The 20,759-nt window shown below is 39.2% G+C and overlaps 2 long non-coding RNA genes across 4 annotated transcripts in view; one reads left to right on the top strand and one right to left on the bottom strand.

Moving 5' to 3' along the window:
• Positions 1 to 10,482, top strand: part of LOC128137508 (uncharacterized) — a 34,800-nt gene extending 24,318 nt beyond the window's left edge. For all 3 annotated transcript variants that reach the window (XR_008233708.1, XR_008233707.1, XR_008233709.1), the window contains exons 2-3: positions 5,692 to 5,790; positions 9,829 to 10,482. This is a non-coding gene — a long non-coding RNA (uncharacterized LOC128137508). The remainder of the gene's footprint in view (positions 1 to 5,691; positions 5,791 to 9,828) is intronic.
• On the bottom strand, positions 1,610 to 20,716 carry LOC128137507 (uncharacterized). The gene is made up of 3 exons (XR_008233706.1): positions 20,507 to 20,716; positions 20,003 to 20,392; positions 1,610 to 1,958 (listed from the first exon to the last, which is right to left on the bottom strand). It is a non-coding gene; the product is annotated as an uncharacterized LOC128137507 (long non-coding RNA).
• Between the last annotated feature and the right edge of the window lie 43 nt (positions 20,717 to 20,759).

Genomic DNA, 20,759 nt, shown 5'->3' with positions numbered 1-20,759 from the left:
GCTGAGAGACATGGTTACTGGGGAATGGGTGGTTTAGAGAAATAAAATAGCTGTGAATGTGCCATGTATGATACTGCAAACCAACTGATCACAACACGACTTTTGAACCCATGTGTACAAACATAACCCCCCACTTACACATGATAGTTTTGGTCTGTATGCGTTGACACAGACACACATACATGCTGATGTGTGTACGTGTAGCCATCAGGTACTCTTGGCAGGACTATGTAGCAAATTTCCCAGACAAGTGAAGGTGTATATTTGGGGCTGTGCTCCTGTCACCTGCTCTACTTACCTGTAGTCATCATGCTATTGGTATCATTCACTCCGAAGTAGCCCTAACACTTCCTGTGAACTGGAAATACATGTATCTCCAGGATAAGCAGGATGTAGAATTTAAGTTGATTCCAGTTACTAAATCTAATCCAGCTGATAAATACAATTACTGATGCTTTTAGTTCATGATATACAATGGTGGTGAAGGTGAACTGCTGCATAGATAAAGATCACAGAAATTTAGACATACATGGAACAAGACACTTGGCAAATGTGCAGTCATGTATTGAGTTTTATGTGACATATATTTTTTAAAGTAAGAGGAGAATGTCTAATACTTTCAATATTCAAGATAGAAACTCTGTATCACCAATTCATAGACCCTCAGAGATTTCAATTTGAAAATAACCTTTTCGCAACTCAAAAGGTTCTTACTGCTGCTTTTAAATACTTTGACTTAGCTTCTCTTTACGGTATGCCCTAGCCATTTTTGCTACTCTGCCAGTAGCCAAAATTGAATGCCAAGTGTCAGAGATTTGGTTGTAGAACAATTCAAATGTTGGCATTACTCTATGAAACAGTCTGTGGTTAGCTTTAGTCATCTCTTCCCTTCTGGTCTGTGTCAGTATTGGAATGGAAATAGTCTCATCCAGATGTCCTTGGGTTTTTATGCCTCTCAGGCAAGTGGAAAAGTCAGCAAAGCCAATTTTTTTGCTGCAGTCAGAACTGTACATTGGTGTAAAAAAGCCTCAGGCTGCTACTCAGTGAGCTATGCTACAAGGCCAATGTATTAGCTCTGAAATAGCTATCCCAGAAAACAGTTGCGTTAAGAGTCATTTAGTCAAGCCACGGGGACTGTTAAAATATCTACCTGGCACAGAGTAAAATTTCTGTATTACTGCAAATTTTTAAGTTATCTTTACACATCAAGAGGCTCTCTTCATAGATTAGAGCAAATAACACACCTGTCTGGAGAAGAGGCTTTTGAGCATTGTGTTCATGTCAGTATTTGCAACTCCTCCATCAAAACAGGTTTCTCTAGTTACTTAGAATTTTTTTTTTTTTTTTAGTTTGATGGGTTTACATCTCTGTTTTTAGACTACCTGGGACATTTTGGAAAGGCAGACCTTCCTTACAAACTGCCTGCCCGCTCTGGCACAGTAAAGGGGATATAATTTACAGGTGCCTCTTGGGGTGGGTGGAGGAGGTACAGGCAGAAATTTTTACACAGTTTGTCCTGAAAATTAACTATGTTGTAGAGGTAGCAAGAGGATCTCTGGTGGCAGGGAGGCAGAGGTATTACCCAGCAAGAAAAGAGACTGTGCCTATGTCAGGTCTATATAATGATGTTTAATAGCATGTGCAGTGTGATAGTTTATACAACTGTAATATATAAATACAATAATGCAAGCATGACAATAGTGGTAACAGTTATGGTTTAGCAGTATTCAACTGTAAGATAACTCTGAGAAAACTATGATGATGGCAGTGGATAACTACAACACACTTAGCAGCACGCAGTCATGGAAGAGTTAGCAGTACACTGCTATCGTTATGATGTCTGCTCCCAAATCCCTGGAATCTCCAGGTGCTACAAGGTCTGCAAGACTCTGCTTTTGTCCCTGAGCATCCACATTGGTGGCACGGGGCCTCAGGGTGTTGCAGGTGGTCAGGATGATCTGGAAAAGAGGACAGCCACCATAGCAGCTGATGCTCATGACCCAGTGTCATCAATGCCAGCCCTTTTCTGCTGACCCCACCCTGGTCATCCTTGGGTTGTCCGTTAGGACACCATTACCAATGGCCCTCTGGGATTAATTTCCTCCATTTTCTGGAAGATTCATCATTACTGAGTCACTTGCTGAGCTGATCCAAAGGTGACCAGTCACAACATCCTCCTATTACTGTGTCTTCATCCTCCAGCTCTTCCCCAGGGGAGTCTGTTCCCTGAAACTGACTCAGAGGTGACCGCTGCTTTCATCATTGCCCTAGGCATCCTAACCATGCCATTACTGCACTTTTTATCCTACGTTCTAGAAATCATGTTAAATGAGCAGGACGCTAAATCGCTTCATGGCAATGCATGTCAGCAATTTCATTGTGGTCTTACAAATAAACTAAGGCTTCATAGTTAGGCTGGGCCAATGGTACCTTAGTATATTAGTCTTTCACCACAGACAATGCTAAACCTATTTGTTATGTTTGTTATTGTCCTGGTTTCAGCTGGGATAGAGTTAACTGTCTTCCTAGTAGCTGGTACAGTGCTGTGTTTTGAGTTCAGTATGTGAAGAATGTGGATAACACTGATGTTTTCAGTTGTTGCTCAGTAGTGTTTAGACTAATGTCAAGGATTTTTCAGCTTCTCATGCCCAGCCAGTGAGAAAGCTGGAGGGGCACAAGAAGTTGGCACAGGACACAGCCAGGGCACCTGACCCAAACTGGCCAACGGTGTATTCCATACCATGTGACGTCCCATCCAGTATAGGAACGGGGAAGTGGGGGCAGAGATTTCGCCGCTCGGGGACTGGCTGGGTGTCGGTCGGCGGGTGGTGAGCAATTGCACTGCGCATCATTTGTACATTCCAATCCTTTCATTATTTCTGTTGTCATTTTATTAGTGTTATCATTATCATTATTAGTTTCTTCTTTTCTGTTCTATTAAACCGTTCTTATCTCAACCCACGGGTTTTGCTTCTTTTCCTGATTTTCTCCCCCATCCCACCGGGTGGGGGGGAGTGAGTGAGCGGCTGCGTGGTGTTTAGTTGCTGGCTGGGGTTAAACCACGACAGTTATGTAATATAAATGAAGTTACATTAAGGCCTTATCGTGGCTCAGTGGCCCCCTCCCCCTGCTTTGGACTGGGACTCCTACAGCCATTGGGTTTCCTCTTACAAATTTATACAAGGATTGTTCCTTTGCTTTGATTCTTCGTCTGTATCGTTTGCAATTTACAAAGTATGTATTGCCTCATGTGCTATGTGACATAGCATGGACCATTTAAAGAGGGCTGAGTTTCTTCTTTCCTGAGTAAGTATTGATAATGAATCAGACACAGATCTGATCCTCCCTAAGCGGTAGCCACAGAATTTTGGAGTCCATACTAGTTTCTTCATCACAATGTATTTTTCTCCCATTACATCTCCCATCAAATCCTGAGAATTATTTCTGAGGCATGAAGGAAGAAGAAGGCTTCTCTTGTGACTTTTGAGGAAAATACACATTGAATGAATTTTGTTACAGAGTGTTATTCAAGTGATGTTATTTATAAAACACTCAAAACAAAGCTCTGGGCAATTTTCAAATCAGCCATAATATTTGCATGTGCAAATTTACCAGCCAAGATTGGAAGCATGAAGAGATGACTAAGTAGGTTGCCTCTGCCCCAATGTATGCACTATACAGAGTTGGGCACATGTCCAAGCCACTCATTTGTTCTTGTTGTTCTTATGCAAGCTAACAGCATATTTGCTATAAATTGCCATCGGTTGGGATTTGCTGAGCTGTGGCTAAGCAGAGCAAAACATCTACAACAGAGTCATGACTCATGAGCTTGGTTTTGTTATGACAGAAGATGGTTATTATTGAAGGTTGTGGGAAGGAGGGCTCGGGATGCAGAACCCCCATCCCTGTCACCCCCTCAGGACACAGCTTGTTGAATTCACTGGTGTTCATCTTCCCCCTCACCCTACCTGAATGCAGTGAGGCCCATGGTACTTCAAGCCTGATTTCACCTACTTTTAGGTTGTGTTTTGTATGCACTTATTGATGCTGTCTAACAACAAAAAAATAAACTCATCTGAATGGAAAATGCCTCCCAGATGGTATTACTTGAAGACAACACTTGAGCAACGAGTTTCCCGTACATGATCTTCCAGCATTCCCATATTATTTTTCTTGTTCTTCCCAGGCTCCAGAAATTAATATCTTTCCAAGCTGTAGTTAGTAACAATCCCTGGGTGAAGTTAATAAAATTTCTAGGAGACTAACTGCATATTTGGTACCTACTAAAATACATGGCATATATTGTATCTGATGCATAATTTCCTAGATGTATGTGTATAAAGATGTTTGGGTTTTTTTTCTCACTAGTATTTCTAATGAAACTTTAAGATAAAGAACTGTAAGTTTTCCCCAAAGCTAACTGCTTCCATGCCCCTCATTTCTCCAGAAACTGAAAATTGCATTTGGTCCATGCAGAAACTGTAATTTAGCTGCCCCATAGCTCCCATCACCTCTGAGCCATGTTCCCAGGGGCACTACAGCTTGCATGACTGCCTCCCTCTGCTGCCTAGCTGTCTTTTGAGTAAGATTATCTCTTCTACCCCTTATCACAAAAACTTTTCTTTCCTCCCTGGGAAGCTGTCTCTTTAAAAAAATTGGTTAAAAAGAATCATCAAATGAAAAATAAAATCAGTAGAAAAAAGTAAACTATCTTACTATACAGAAGAGTAGAAAGTTAAGTTTATCCTGGAATATTTTCTTGATCAGATTTTGAACTGCACACATGCTTCAAACATCTGTTGATTTAATAAGGTACATTTGATGGAAGTAACCAATTTTTTTAAAAATAAGGAATTTGAGCTACTTTTTTTTTTCTTTTCAGTAATAGAGTATTGTAACATAACTATGTTTTATTTACACTTTTGTAGAAATGTCTCGCTGCAATAAAAATTTCTTCTTGGGAGCACTGGCAATTCCGTAGCGTTAAGTACATAAGTTAATAGATGGGTATGTGTTCAATTCACACAGACATTAGCAGCACATTAATCATTTGCAGGCTCTTACTGCTAATTTAGTGATTAAATTTATGCCAGCATTACCAGAATGAGCTGTCACACAGCATTGGTCACTTTTTTGCATTATGTTGGTGATAGAGGAAGTAGAACTTCTGGGAACCATAGAAAATCCAAAGCCATATTAGTGGTGGTGGCAGCTCAAATTCTGTAGCGTGCATCTTCGTAACTGCACTTTTCCTGGATAACAATCTTTTTCTTTTGGTGCCTTAGAGAAGAGATGAGCATGTTAATGTACTGGCTCTTAAATCTGAATTGACTGGCTTTTTTTAAAAGGTTTTCTACCAGTGCTTTATGCAGTCATTTACCAGATTCAATAACCTGACCTCCAAGCTGTCAATAAATTGGATAAAATCAACAATATACCACCACTGTCCCCCTTTTACCAATCTGTAAGTAGGTCTCCACCAATAATTTCAACACTTCAATCATGTAAGTCCTGCTAACAAATCTCAGCAGTAACAACCACATTAGCTGTGTCATGTATGAAGACTTCCAATTCCTCCACTTTTCCTGAAGATTTATGCATTAATACAGAGGTAACTTATATTAATTGCACATTTTGCTTGTATTAGTTTTGCAGTTCAATTATGATGATATTCTTATTTTTCCCTCACAGATCTGAAGCTCCAATGGTGCAATGAAATATTTGCTGCCTGGAAAAGCCCTTCCAGATTTGAACAAAAAAGTGATCAGAGTACCAACTGGAAATTATTAGGTCAGTGTTTTAAGTAATGTTTTTCAGATACATAAGAGCATACATTAACTGATGTGAAGTGTTAAATAACAATTCTTTCTCATGGTGGGTAGTTTATCCATGGGTAATAAGTCATATTCAAAAGTAGTGTGACATGCCTGTAAACCAATTATGTTCTTCCTGTATGTAAGCAGGATTTCAACAGGTGGGCCTGCTTGATATGCTGCTGCTTTTTTCTGCAGGTTCCTATTACACAATACAATACCAGCTCTTTAGGGCTGTTAAAAGAAAGTAAAAGATTCTGTAAAAAATCAGAAAGGTATGCGTCAGACTACTTAGAGGAAAAGTCAGGGTAGGGCAGCAAATGAGGCCATACAATACCACCCGCATTGTACTAGTTCCTTAAAGACATATTTTTCAATTGTAAAGCATGCTGCCAGTTACCGATTCCCTGTCAGTGTATAAAGGTACTAACTACATGTGCAGTACTTGTCAAACTTCCTGCTCTGTATCAGCCAAACCCATTTCATCAGGAGTTTCCCAGTGAAATCCAAAGAAAGAATCTGTGAAATTATGCAGGGAATAGTAATTTTTTGTAATCAGCCTGAAAGGAGACAAAACAACCACATACTGTTAGACCTGAACAGTTGGTGTTTTTCAGCGTGTGCTTTGGTAATCAAAGCAAATGCTGAGAGTAATAAAACATCGTGTAACACATGACTACTACCAAGCTCTATCACTCCCTATTCAGAACAGTGTTTTCAAGCTATTTAGGAAGGTAATTTAAACATTTCAAAGCACAAGAACAGTTTTAACTAACTCATTTAACAGGTTTTATTTCAGAGATTTTATTTTCCCCTGTGAATGGCAGCGTATCAACGGGCCTAAGACCTTTAAAGTCATATTAATACACACGCTAAGCCTCACAGAGTCAGCAACCTACTGCTATGGCAATATATCATGATCCTGTTTCAGGAGAGCTTATACTGGGATGAGAAATTATTGGCATCATTACTAGAAGTAGCAGTTGACAAAGGACAGGCAACTTTGTAGTGGAGTCCCTGTCTGCTTGACAATGAACTGCCAGTTGCCAAACAATTTTACATGTGCAAAACCATATTTTTCCACTAATCCAGCGGGACTCAAACCACCAACATAAAGATGTGACAGGGTCTTTCTGCCACTCTTTCAAGTACTGTATTTCAGTAAGGAACACGATTACTTTTGTAAAGTGAGAGAGGATTTTTCAAATGCCTTCATCCTTGGCCCACTTCTGCTGCCATGGGGATCAGCCCAGTATAAAAAGAAAAAAATTTCATGGCAAAGCAGCTAAATGAACAGAATTAGGAACCTCCACATTTCCTGAGGCAGACATAGTTAAAGTTCGGCTGTGGGTGGCCACCTGTGGTGCCTCCCTGCCATTCCTTTTGTTTGTTGACTATCACACTTCAGTGTGGACACCAAATCCTTAATCTACTTGATAACTGGGCATTGAATGCTTGGTTCTCAAATAGCTGTGAACAGTATGCATCAAAGACACCAGGGTTTATTTTAAGTTGAAGCATTTTATATTGTTGGGAGTGGTGGTGGTTATATAGGGTTTTTTCTCCAATTTTGCGTGAATATATATTGCTTGAATGGGTGCTGTTTGATTCAGCACATCACTTCAAGTGCTGAAGCTAACATGACTACTTCCATGCTTGAAGATCAATGTGGATTTAATACTCGTGCTGACTCAGTCACATAAAACAATCATCTGGACAAGCAAGCAAAAAATAATTTGATTCCCATGCTTGTTACCAGTCTTATTTCAAAATCCTTGACAAGTGCCAAATATTTCAGAAAAAAACTAATACATCTAATCTGAATCTTGTAGGTTTTCATGATGTCACGGATTTCATTAAAAGAATGGTTTTTACAGTGACTAGCCTTGAAGAAAAGTAATGTAAAGCATATGTGTGCAATTTAAACTGCACAAGAGGTCAATGAAGAAATTATTCAGCTTCTAATTTGAAGTAATAACATTCTCATCCACTGCTTGTGATACCAAATCAAAGGAACTCAAAAATAGTGCCGATTGCTTTCAGTAATACAGCATTACAAAATTAATACTATTAATGGATGCTTAGCATATGTGGTGGGTCGAGCTTAGTGCCAAAATATTGGGAAGATGAAATATTCTGGGATTTTTATTTTTTTGTGGAATAAATTTAAGGCAACTCTGTCTTTGTCTTCTACTTGGAACATTGCAGATTCTTTGGACCAAAGTACTTCCAACTTACAGAAATTATTAAGATTTGGAGAAGCAGATCCTGAATGATTTTGCTAATCATTCCTCTCGTAATAAGTTCTTATTGAATGTTAGATATCTTCAGTTCAAAGGTGAAGGAGCATGGTTCTTCTTTACACCAGCTTTCCCTTCTACAAGCAGTTGATGGACTATGTTCAAAAAGCTTTACATAATATTGTCGCTCTTTGCCCACACAAATCTAGTTTATTACTAAGAATGCTCTCTCTATCTCCATTATACATGCATGAGACCAAATTATGTACTAATGAAATAGCCTGAAGCCTCTTTACCACAAGTCTTTACCATGGCACTTATACTGTATTTATGTGGACAGAAGTCTGCTTTAAGTTCTTTACACAACCTATTTCCTTTAATGCATCATCTGATTCTTTGCATATGCGAATTGAGCTGCAGATGTTAATAGTCTAATCATGCTTCATAAATGAGTGGCAGTTATGTGCCATATTTGTTTGAATAGATGAGAAATTATTTACATTTACTAGGAGGATTTGGGGTTTGTGTCTGTTTGATAAACTATCATTCTAGCATAAGGAATACAGTCCGTTGGCATTACTAAGCAGCATTTAAGTTAACTGTGAAATTCATTTAAGGTCAGCTCATACTGGATGGTTGTATGTTTTATTTTGCAAAACCCCAAACATGTCTAACTTCCCTACAACTATCCACCAGCTAGATATGAGTGTTAGGCACCCACTTACCTTTAAAAATCTGAGATTTAGCCAATGGGTAAGTTGCAAGCCAATTAACTGCTTAGGTTAATATTGTCCTACATTATAACCAGCCATTTTGCCCAACAGTTGCCTTCAAATTTGCCCGGAATTTTGTCATCTTCAAGGTTTAACATGAGCCCTTCTCTAGAAGAGTTGATCTAGTATAGCAAAATAAAAATGATTGAGTTTATTGGTCATATAATAATAAGAGAGGCATTTGACACTTTTTTTAACTACCCCTATAACAAATATCCTGGCTAGAAGAAGCCTTATTTTTAACTGTTAAGCAAAGACCTTATCCATTGGATTTTTTTTTTTTTTTTTTAAATCTGTTGAGTGTTTTCCTGGGTCTTGGGTGAAAAAAACCTAAGCGCTGAAACAAGAAAATGCAATATATGAGTCAATTTCCTTTTAAGGAACAATTTTGCTTAAAAAAGTTTTCCTTAAGAGGACTTTTTCTGCTCATGCACAAAGTAATATGTTGTTGTGCACATTTATGAATAATAATAATTTAGATTTTACAAAATTTTATCAACAAATATTAATTAATCAGCCAAATGGCAGCCACACATTCTGTTTAGCATTGTATTGTGATATTGCAATACAGCTGACAGCTGATTGGAGAGACAGACAGCATATTTAAATGGGATGTCAACTCCATTTCTTCAGCCTAGTCAGAATAGGTGTTGTGTAATAACAAAAGTATTTCCCAGTTTGGAAGGGTCAGTCAAATGATGCCAGGTAAGTTTGCTGAAAGTATGCCAGGCAGCGAATTTTTTATTTAGACTCAACACAACCAAATATCAAAACAGTATTAACACAGAATGACAAAGTTACAGGAAATTGTTCCAGTGAACAATCCAAACTAAAACTTATTCCAGTATATAATTTCTTCAAGAAAGCTTGCTGAACATGAGTATTTGCCACTGTACTGGGAGTAAGGCACAGTGACACCAAATAGTTACAAGAAGACTTGTTTTTTTTCTGAGTTTCTTGGGCTTTTACTTTCTCTTTTTTTTTTTTTTTCTTTTTTTCCAGAAACCTCAGTATAAAGGTGGAAGAATTCATCAGGCAAATTGGAAAGACAGAATGAGGTGGGAAAACAGAAGACTAGAAACAAAGAAAAATGAGAATAATATAGGAATATATGATCTAAGCTTTACAATGAAAGAGAAGGAAAAAAGTACAAAAAGGAATAAAATGTGCTATTAAAAAAAAAAAAAAAAGTAATGTGGTAAATTTGCACTCCTTGTGCCCAAGGGTACATTTTTTTCTCCAAGTGCCTCTTAGCTTGTGGTTTAAATCAATAAGAAATTAGACTTCCAGACTTTCCATTTCCTTTCATGTTGTCCAGTCATTACATCCCACAGAGATGAAAAAGATTACCACTGTGGAGAAAGGGTAAAGAGAATTCAGACTGGAAGCATCTCTCTAAAACTGAACCTGACCTAACAGGTCCACTATCTCAAAGCAGTTATCCCTGTTCTTAATGATAAGCATGCATGTACTGCTGCTGATTTCAGCTTAATGTGTTTTAACTCACTTGCACCCTTATAGGAGAATTGTTCAAATATGTTTTAGTACCCAGTTGCTTCTTCGGCCAGAATGTAACTAACTAAAAAATAAAAGTAGCCATCTGAGTAGCAGAAACACTGAGGCCTGGTTTCCAGTACATTTTAGAAGGATTTTCTGTCTGACTTTCCTTTGGAAGAAGAGGTGGGAAAGAGGGGATTATTAACTGGCTTTCCCTCTTCTGCCCAGCCACATGTTTTCATGTATCTTAAAGGTATTAGTATCTTTGAGACTTCTCTCCCTCTTGGATTGGGTTGACATTGGACAGTAATGTCAAAAGTTAATGGGGGGGGGGGGGGGGAAGAGGTTGCAGATACACACAGAGGCAGAATGGTTGAATGTGTCCAATTCTGCATAGGAAAATCCTCTAAAATAACTATGTGGATCTCAAGCATTACTTAAATTTTTTCTATCCTCATCTCCCTCCTTGCTCTTCTTTGTAGAGGAATGTAAAGACTGAAAGCTATTAAATGGCTATATTTGTCTATAAGGATCACAAGCTTCTTTGTTTTCTCCCTCTGTGCATGGTGCAAAGATTCTTTCACAGGGAACCAGCACGCACTCTGTTTCCATAGGCCTTGTCATCTTCTGTTGTGGTGCAGGACATCAGAGCACATACAATGCAGAGCATCAACTCATGGCAAGATTACTTTGTTTGCTTTCTTTTCAGTTCTTTACTGACTTAGAGAGGTAACTAAATAGAAATTTTCCCTAACAAGAGTATCAGCTGAAAAATAGATTAGATAATCAGGCCAAAGTAGCTAGACATATTAGCTGTGCATTTTAGTTTGTTGCTTGGGTTTTTTCCTTCCATAGTCATTATTTTCTGTGTCTCATATAGAAAGCTATTATCATGAGGCTAACTTCATCCAAAAGTCTATGACGCAGCTGTTAATAATACCAAAGATAAAGGAGCACTTACTGATGGCTTTCAGATGGGTTTGAAGTTACTCTCTTCCTACTGAGTCAGTAGCTCTTTGCCAAGAGCTTTTGAAATCCCCCACTTCTCTCCTGACATTTTTTTAAACTAGCACCTTTTTCACAACAATAGTAAGCAGCACATTCAGACCATCAGTATGTACACCCACACAGGATAGCACTGTGTCCTGCCTGCTCACACATCAATTTATATTTATTTTGTTATTCTGCCAGTCTTTCTTTATTCTCCCAGTCAACCTTCCTTTCTGCAATTCAAATGAGTCATGGGATCATGCAACCTGTTGTAGTGTAAGCAGTTTTCCTACATATTTGTTGAAAATGGTTTCCTTAGAGCCCCACCAAAGGCAGCGACTTTAAGTACTTTCTAAATAGGACATTGAGAATTACTTTGTTAGATGTCTCTTCATTTAGCAGCTGAAGTGCCGCAGCTCCATAATGCATCCTCCAGCAATATTTTTGTCTTTTAGCTCCTACCTAGATCCATAAAATGGGGTATATCCCGTTTCAGGACTGCCAAGAAATGCTCTTCAGCCATGTGGTCTCTCAGACTGTACAGCTCTTAATTTTGCAGAAATCCCAATCACAGGCCCACTGCAAACATTCCTACCAGGGCCCATGGTATGTCCATGCAGTGCATTGTTTCCTCTAGCCCTCTGCTCTTTCTTCATGGCAGGACTATCAACACATGAAGCTTCTCTGTGGCTGCAGGGTTTTAAACTGCTAACAGCTTTAGACAGTTTGCTAAAGCTTGTTAAACTCAAATGATTTTGATAATGCATTATAGTAACAAGACAAATCAATTACCCCAGCATAACCCTTCCTCTTTCTTCATCCAAAGATTTGTATTAATTGCTTAGAAAAAGATGATCTTTTTTAAATAACTCTACTCCTATTAAATCAGAAAACAGGAAAAAAGACATTTTTAGAAGCACAGTGGTGATTCCACAGGGCTCACAAACCTATTAAACAGTTCATTCTATCCATGTGGGTTTTTAGGCTCCTAAAACTCTTCCCATTTCATTTAATTCAGGCTGATTAGAGACAATAGCCTTCTGCTGCTTTCCTTCTGCTGCTTTCCTTCTGCTTTCCACAGTTGTTTGAGAATTCTCTGGAGTCATTAAAATTTAAATCTGTTCTTATTGTCCCAAGGAAAGTTGGGGAAGCTTTGGCAAAATCCTTTTCTTAAGCAGGGAGGGGTGCAGACAGTTGAGCTGTTAGGAGGCTGGAGGGACAATGAGTGCACAGCAGCAGCAGGACGAACTCTTATTGTGACTGAGCTCAGAACTAGGATTTCGGCCACTACAACTTGTCATTGCTTGAGGAAGCTCAGTGGCTGTAAACTGAGTCTGGCTCAGTGGAAAAAGTATGGGATAGGGAGTCAGGAGATCTGGATCCTGTTTCTGTATTTTCATTGCTCAAGTAGCTTCAATTGCTTCTGTTTCTGTCTCATGTCCTCTCTGCCTGTTTGGATCTGTGTAAACAGTAAGCTCTCTGGAGCACAGACCATCTCAATACATGCTGTGCAGTTACAAAGCACTGCCCTCACAATTAATAGCACTTCTGCTTGTCTACACTAAAGATTTTTCCTTGCAAAGGTACACTGGTGGCTACAGCAAGGCATAGCTTCAGAAGAGAGACACACTGTAAAACAATACTCCTGTTAATCATGTTCTACTTATTACAGCAGCTAAAAAAGAGCAGCAAAGGATATTGATCCCAAGAACTGTGATTATTAACTTATAGCTATCTCTTAAATCTTGCTCAAAGGCGGCAAATAGTGGAAATTAGATAGACTTTTCTTCATAGACAAAATTTCAACTTCTGTAAACTCCTTCTGTCACATGAGCATCTGATAGAGATGGCCTGTCACAATCAAGGGTTGTTTTCTTTGTGCCTGAGTCTGGGTGAGACTCAGATGCCTGGGCAGTGATGTCTTAGGATGCACCTCTGTGTTCACTTGAGACCCAGAGAATTCTCCTAGAAAAGGCTTTTTGGGAAATTCTTTCCCTTCTCTTTGCAGACATGACCATGGCAGAACTATTCACTGTGATTGCACTGCCCTCCTTCTCAGGTTTGACAAAAGACTCAACCTGTAGCTAGGACAACACAGAAGTTACTCTGCAAGCTCTGGGTGATGTCTCTCTTGGCATTTGGGATACTTTGGTCTCATTACAAGGTGTGCAGGCCTCTCCCCATTAACTGATCACCTACACAGAGGCCTGAGCACCAGCTGAGGTCTTCAGTATTTCAACTCCCTGACCTCTTTCTTTATCAAGCCTTTAGCCTACCATCTGTAAGTAGTTTTCTCGTCTCATTTGGATGTTGTTAGGAGAAATAGTTTTCAAATATTGCACATTTCTCAACTACAATAAGATGAATGCTATACACATAATGGATACCAGCAGACACGAACTCTTTTTTCAAAGCATTGTCCCCTTACTAAGCTGGAAAATACTATGTCCTTTGATTTAAGGGGTTTATTTTACTCCTCTTACTACATTGTGTTAGTCACCCTATGATGAGCCCAACTAAAATATTAGCTATAAACTGTATTTAAAAGTCAGCTTCAGTCCAAAAATTTTATAATGGTTACTGAATTAGACTCTTTTTTAAGTGGTCACCTTCCTAAAAAGCCTATTTTATTATTTTGGTAGATGGCAATATAAAGAAGACATACAAAACTTTTTCAGGTAACATGCATGGACCTAATTTTTAGTTGCTATTTAAAGCTGGATGATGAGCTAGAATATGACACATATATCCAGGCTTAAGCAGTGTTGCCAAACAGGCTACACTAGCAAAGAAACGGCTCATGCAAGGAAAAGGAGCTATTCTGCTGCTAGAGTTAAAACATGTTGCTAAAGGACATAAGCTGTACCTGCAATGGACTCACATGAAAGAGTGATGTGGGTTTTATTTGGTGCAGCATAGCCAGATGTTGGCTAGAAGCACCAGCAAACCTCAGAACGAAGCGCTACATGCCCGTGTACCTATTCACCTCCACAGTAGAAGTGCCGGACCAGGGGTCTAACCATAGAGAAACGGGACTGCAAGCCCACTTAATGGGAGCAGGCAGAGGCACAAACGAGATGAGGATCTGGCCCCACTCCTGCAACTCACCATCCACAGCGAGGCTGTGTGGGATGGGCATGTATTAACTGAAGGATGCATGAGGCCAGCAGTGCGTACCTGCACGCCTGCATCCCGAGGCAGTCTGCGTCAGACGCCTCTGAGTCAGCACGCCTCCCGGGCCAGTCCCCTGGGGTGCGATCTCCCGGACCTAACTTTTAGTCATCAAAGTCATGCAGAAGCGGTGCCTGAGCAGAGCCAAGTAAGCCACCTGAAGTCAAGACGCAGTCGAAGTGGAGTTATGGGTAAATAAAGTATGTCTGGGGTTCAAATAACTACACCTCAACATAAACTAATGGAAAACTTATGCCAGCCTTTTTCGTTCTTCCCCTTTTAATATCTGTGCGATGGATGTAGAGCTAAGCTGATATAAATGTTAAAAAAGTTACTGGAAGTAGAAATATGTGGTAGATCAGCAAGTTCCAGCAGAGCCACATGAGGAGGCAGCTCATACTATAGCTACCTAGATTAATTTTATAAGCACTTCTATCCACAGGTGATAAGGATGCACTCATGTACTTCATGCACAAAAACTAATTAACTGGTATGGGGGCAGTATTAGGCAGAAGGACATACCTCTAATTCCAGCACACCAGTGCAGCTAATCATCAAAATAATACTCATTTTCTATAATCATTTCCTACATGATCTGGGGTTCCCTTTTCTCTGTGGCATCATTGAAGATAATGGGACTTTGGGGCTGTACACTACAATCAGGAAGAAATTCCTGCCTAATTGCAGCATCGATTTTATTTTCTGAAGTAACTTGTGTCAGTAACATCAAACGTCAAGGTTCTGGACCCGATTATCTTATCTTGTAGTAGATTTTATATACATGATCTCATACAGTGTTGTGTTTCTTTGCATGGAAGCTTTCCAAAATACTACATCAGTAAATTACCTGCAAGCTGAAAAATTCTCCTCCTTTCACCTGCAATGGGCAGTTGCTTGCTCTGTGGACTGTGCAATCTTCACCTCATTAAGGTTATTTAGTGCACAAGGAGCACACCACAGCTTTGAAGCTGGTGAGGTCAGCTTCTCGATGGTTTCTCCTCGAGAAAAACCATGCTAGGGAAGGGATTTCCTGGTGCTTCTGGGTTGCTAAAATGGTCCCTTGAAGATACTTCCATTTGTTGCAACTAAGGAAAAAGCCAACTGTTCATTTTGCAAATGGATGGACAAATGTAAAGTATTACAGTTCCATAGCAGAGTCAATGTGAAGACAGCCATCTTCACTTCAGCTATTGATAAAAGTTGCTTGAACTTCCTCAGTTAGCCTTTTGTTGGTATGCTTTTGAGAGTTCACAGACCCTTCTGATCCACAAGAGAGCTGTAGAAACACTAAACTCTAGGTAGTGGATCATAATAAACAGCTGGAAACTTGACGTTTTCACATATTCCTGAACGTGATGCTTGGATGCTTCTGTACAGTAGCCTTTATTTATGCTTAAAAATTATTTGCCCTAGCACCACAGTAATTCATTTTTCTTTGAAGTCAGTTGAAATCTTTAATTATTACTTTGGGAACAGGGTCCAACAAATTGTTTCCAGTATACAGGAGAAAATGTAAAGTTTACATGGATTGTGCAAGAGAAAGCCAGTTTCATAGTAAGAGCATATGGTAAAAATGGGCGTCCTCTTTGAGTCGAGTTTTGGGTGATACATAAGGACACAGAGGATGCTCTTCTTTTAACGTGTGTGTAATACTCCATCACCATTTAAATAAATTTTGTTAATTTGTAGGACAGAAACAACAAAGTCTACAAGAAGTACAATAATGGGAACTCTCGACACTGAGATCTGCATGAATGAATGCAGAAGGTAAACTTCACTGAGAATTTATTTTCCCCTCTCTTCAGTGCTAATGTTGTTTCTTTGAAGTACTGTTAGCAAAAGCAATTCAAAGCTCAGCTATGTGTATGCAGTAGTTATTTCTTTACAGCAACTTTTGTAAAAAAAAAATAGGATCTTTTACCTTGATACAGTGCTTTTCATCTTCCAAGCATTTTCACAAATACACTCCAGCTAATCTGAACTCCCCTTCAACATAGTTAAGGTTGATTATCATCAAGATTATAACTTTACAGGAGGGACAGAGTTTAAATTACATAAATGCACAAAAGTATTTCATGTCAGAAAAGGGATTAAAACTCAAGGGTCACTATGTCCTAATTATCTGCCCACAACACTACACCCTCTTCTTCCAACCTTGTTTGCACTGTGAAGAATTATCTTCTTACACATAGACTATTTTCTATATTTAACTAAATAATATACTACTTGTGTCATTAAAGTGCTTCTTACACAAACAAGAATGTTTCTGTTCATTTGGCCAAGATTTCACAACTCCGTCAGGCATATGGCCAAAACTGCTAGGTAGTTGCGGGGACCTTAAATTGTCAGATCTTCCCATCAGTACTTCTAAGGACAGGGTTTTCAGGTATTGACATGTGGATTGTCACCACAATTCTCTTGAGGCATAAAAAATGACACTTTACATTTGAAGGGCCTTAATCTGGTGTATAGATTGCTTATTTTCATCTAAAGATACTTTTGTATTTTTTGAGTGGTGTGAGTTGTAAATGACACTTAGTTCTCAATGCATTATTTTAACTTAATCCAAGGAAACACTGTCCATGAGACACAGCCACCTGAAATACTGAGACATTAAAGCAGAGAGACTCCAAGTCACTGTGCATTTATTTTTGAAAAAGTGAAATGAAACTCCACGAAATAACTCATTTTTATTCAGATAAATGGATTTACATTTCATCATTTAGAATACGAAGTACCAAGCGCACCCTCTGGGAAAATACAAAGCTATCATTTTATTTCAAGGTTTTCTGCAACACCATAAATGGAATTGTGAACTGAAATTGCAACCTCTCTAGTAATGCTGTAACCAGTGTCTTTTTAATGGTATGTGTTCATCCTAAACATCCATGTTCATGATGTTTTCCTGAAAATTATGGTGGTGCTTTTGGTGGGGTGGTGTTTGATTATCTGCTTCCAATTTCAAATGGCTGCTGTAGAAAGCTGACTACTCACAATGATAAATGCTGCATTAAGAATTTCTAGATCATAGTTTACTAATGAACAGTCACTGACGTGGACTCCATCTCTCAGTCCTATAGCAGGACTTTCATTTTAAGCTATTCAAAACTGAGTTACCAAAAGCATATTGTCTACAGAAATGAAAGCATTTAAAAATATTTCACAAAGCACTATTTCTTACCTGTTATTTAACAGTTAAATCATTTTGAAGGCTTAAATGCATGTACAGCTCGACCTAAGTTATAAGCTGGTGTAAGTAATGGGATTTCACTAGCTGTTGATATACACTGAGCTCACTTGAAGGAGTGCAAAATTTCATATTGATACAGGTTTTCCTTACCAGTTAACAGCTAAATTGAAATTAGCATGGTATTAAACTTGAAAAGGTACTTAGTTTGTCTGCAAGAATCCAGTTTTTCAGCTCCTTTTTCTGAGTACAAGCTGTCCACCCACTGTCCAGAATGTGCAAAAACAGTGGCTCAGACTAGACATCTTTGGAAACCCCATCTAATGGAGTTTCTTTTGAGCTTCCAGCTCAACATTTCTTGAAGTACTTATGTCATTAACAATTCACCATAAGCAGGCTTTTCTGCTTGCTGTTCTGTGTTCAGATTTACCCTGGATGTATATAGACCTTTATACAGACTAATACTCCTATGAAATACCATAGTTAGAGAGTCCATAAGCATGAAGTTGGAAAGGTGGTACCTCTCTGGACAGCTACAGTATCAAACTCCCACAGGAACAGTCTGTCCAGGAACAGCTACCACAAGTTTTAAATTGGAGTAAGAAAGGACTCTTAACTTAGAGTCCCCAAGAGTTCAAATAGTGAATATTTTCACACTATTTAAACAAAGTGAGTTCTCATATTCAAAAAGAAGCAAAAAACAGAACCAGAAAACCAAAAAGATTGCACATAGTTCTAGTAAAAGATGAATACTGCAACACAACTGACACAGCTTTTTATAAGCAGTTCAGTAGAGGAAAACTGTAGTAGAATTAAACAGAAGTAATTGCCAAAAATTATTCACTAAAAGATTCTGTGCACTGAAAGTACACCATGTGCCTTCAATAGAAAGGCCAACCTAGAATAAGAAAAATAGGGTAAATTTCAGTCTTTAATATGGTATTATGGCTATACTGCACCAGACTGAAGAAGTGTGTACTTCTTTCTCCCTTTATTAAACTATGATTTTCTGAAGTCATTTCTCATCAGTATAGTCTCACATTTTGAACTGCAGTAAGAAGTCTTCAGCCCCTGTGACAAAAATCCCAGCTGTGTAGGAAAATGTCTAACATACACTGAAGACAAGAGGATAAAGTGTTTAAAGCTGCACAGAGAGCAAATTCCAGCTGGAATAAAAGTTCAGCACTAGCTGCTACTGCCTTAAGTTATCAAGAATATCTTTTTTCTGGTATACAATGAACTGCCTCACAGATCTCAGCAGGTTTCTCAGCCGTGATAAAATGTAGGACATATATTCAGTGATGAATCGGAGTCTGCATTTACTAGCAGATGTGTGACATTTTTTAATATACAGGTAGCACTGAGTTGCACTTGAGAATGGCATGTCTGGATGGCTGAGGTCTCTCCGACAGATAAAGTTGCTTTAAAGAAAATCTATGACAAATACTTTCAAAAATAAATACTTCCAATTAAAAAGATAGTGGCTATTTCTGAAAGCTCTATATTTGATATTTATAGCTATCTATAGTAACAGAATACATAAATATATCAAAACTATTGAAGTTTCTCAAAATGTAAGGTCGTGTTACAGTAAAATGAATGTTCTGCTTAAATGTATGGACTTGTGGCAACAAGAAAAATACCACGAACAGGACAACTGTAATTATTAATATATAATGCTACAGTGTTTATCTTTTCATATCACTTGAAGCTATATTTAGCTTGGAGAGCTAAGTATACATACTTTCTATATACATGTACTTCAGAAAGAAAATAAAATTCCTTTTTTTTTTTTTTCAAAACATGCTCCAGTTTGTTCTCAGAATCATTTTTGGGCCTTGAAAAGATCACCCTTAATTTAAACCATAACAAACCTCTAAATGAATTGGTTTTTAATTGAAAACAAACCTCTTCCACTTAGTTACAAATACCTAATTTATAACTAGGAATTTTCACATAGGTTAGAGCTGGAATTTTGGTCTCATTTTGCCATTTCTGGCAATCCAGGAGTAATCAGCACTTTTTGCTTCATGTCACTGTTTTCTAGGGTGCTCCCTGGACTTTGCGGTGCTGCTCAGTTCCACAGTCTGTTCACAAATTGAGGAATTTTCGGGGGAAGTCAAATAAACCACAGTGTCTCCAGGAATATGGTAGGTGGTCCAGCTGAAATGTGGACCACCTGAAAGTCAGTTTTCAGAGACCGAGCCAATGCTTAGCATTTTCAGCATGTGCTTACACATTTAAGTAGATAAATTATTTCTATCTATCCATGACATTTGTGGAATACTGTTTTCTGAAACTGCAGCATAACTCAGAAAAGCAATTACATACCACCCACTGCAGCATCGCTCCCTTTACACACAGTCAGTGAAGACGCCCGGAGGGTTGCATGTAAATGTGCAGATCAGAAGTATTAAAAAGAAAGCAGGATGGGTGCCCTGGCTGCGATTTCAAGAGATATTTAAACACAGCAGCATTCTCGTTGACTTAATAAAAGTACTTCCGAGATGAAAGCTTTTAAAAAAGCATTAAAACCTTCACTGAGGATACATTTTAAGGACGTAGCGACATTTCAGGACTTACGGACCAGATGATAGCGATGTTTCAAAAGCACGCTGGAGATGTTCCGATAAGGCCACTGGTGAAGTACAGGAACAGCATGTTAACAGAAATACTCAGAAATAATGGGATGGCAATATCCACTTCCGAAGAGGAGCTATCCTGGGGAAAAAAAAAAGAGGGGGGGAAAAAAGCAGTTATGTCGTATGCTGTGGCACAAAACCACGATAAACCAGATTTTACTCCAAGGAGCTGTTCTGCATCGTGTGCTCCTACTCGCTTCCTGAAGAATTCCAGCTGTGTGACTCGCATTAGGCGAAACCGCTAGCTTCGGGCTCGCAGCCGGAGACCGGTCGCTCAGGCCCGGGCAGCGGAGTCCTCGGGCGCCCCGGCCTCTCCCGCTCGGGCCGCAGGCACAGACCTGCCGCGCCGCGGAGCTGCCGGGCCTCCCCGGCGCCTCCTGGGGCCGGAGCTGCCAGGGGAGGGGAGAGGCCGCCGGCGCCGCGGGCCGGCGCGGCCTGCCCTCAGC

This window comes from Harpia harpyja, chromosome Z (genome assembly GCF_026419915.1).
Source record: "Harpia harpyja isolate bHarHar1 chromosome Z, bHarHar1 primary haplotype, whole genome shotgun sequence".
In the NCBI taxonomy this organism is placed as follows: Eukaryota; Metazoa; Chordata; class Aves; order Accipitriformes; family Accipitridae; genus Harpia; species Harpia harpyja.
Note: the sequence above shows the minus strand (reverse complement) of the source record. Positions and strands in the feature narration are given on the sequence as shown.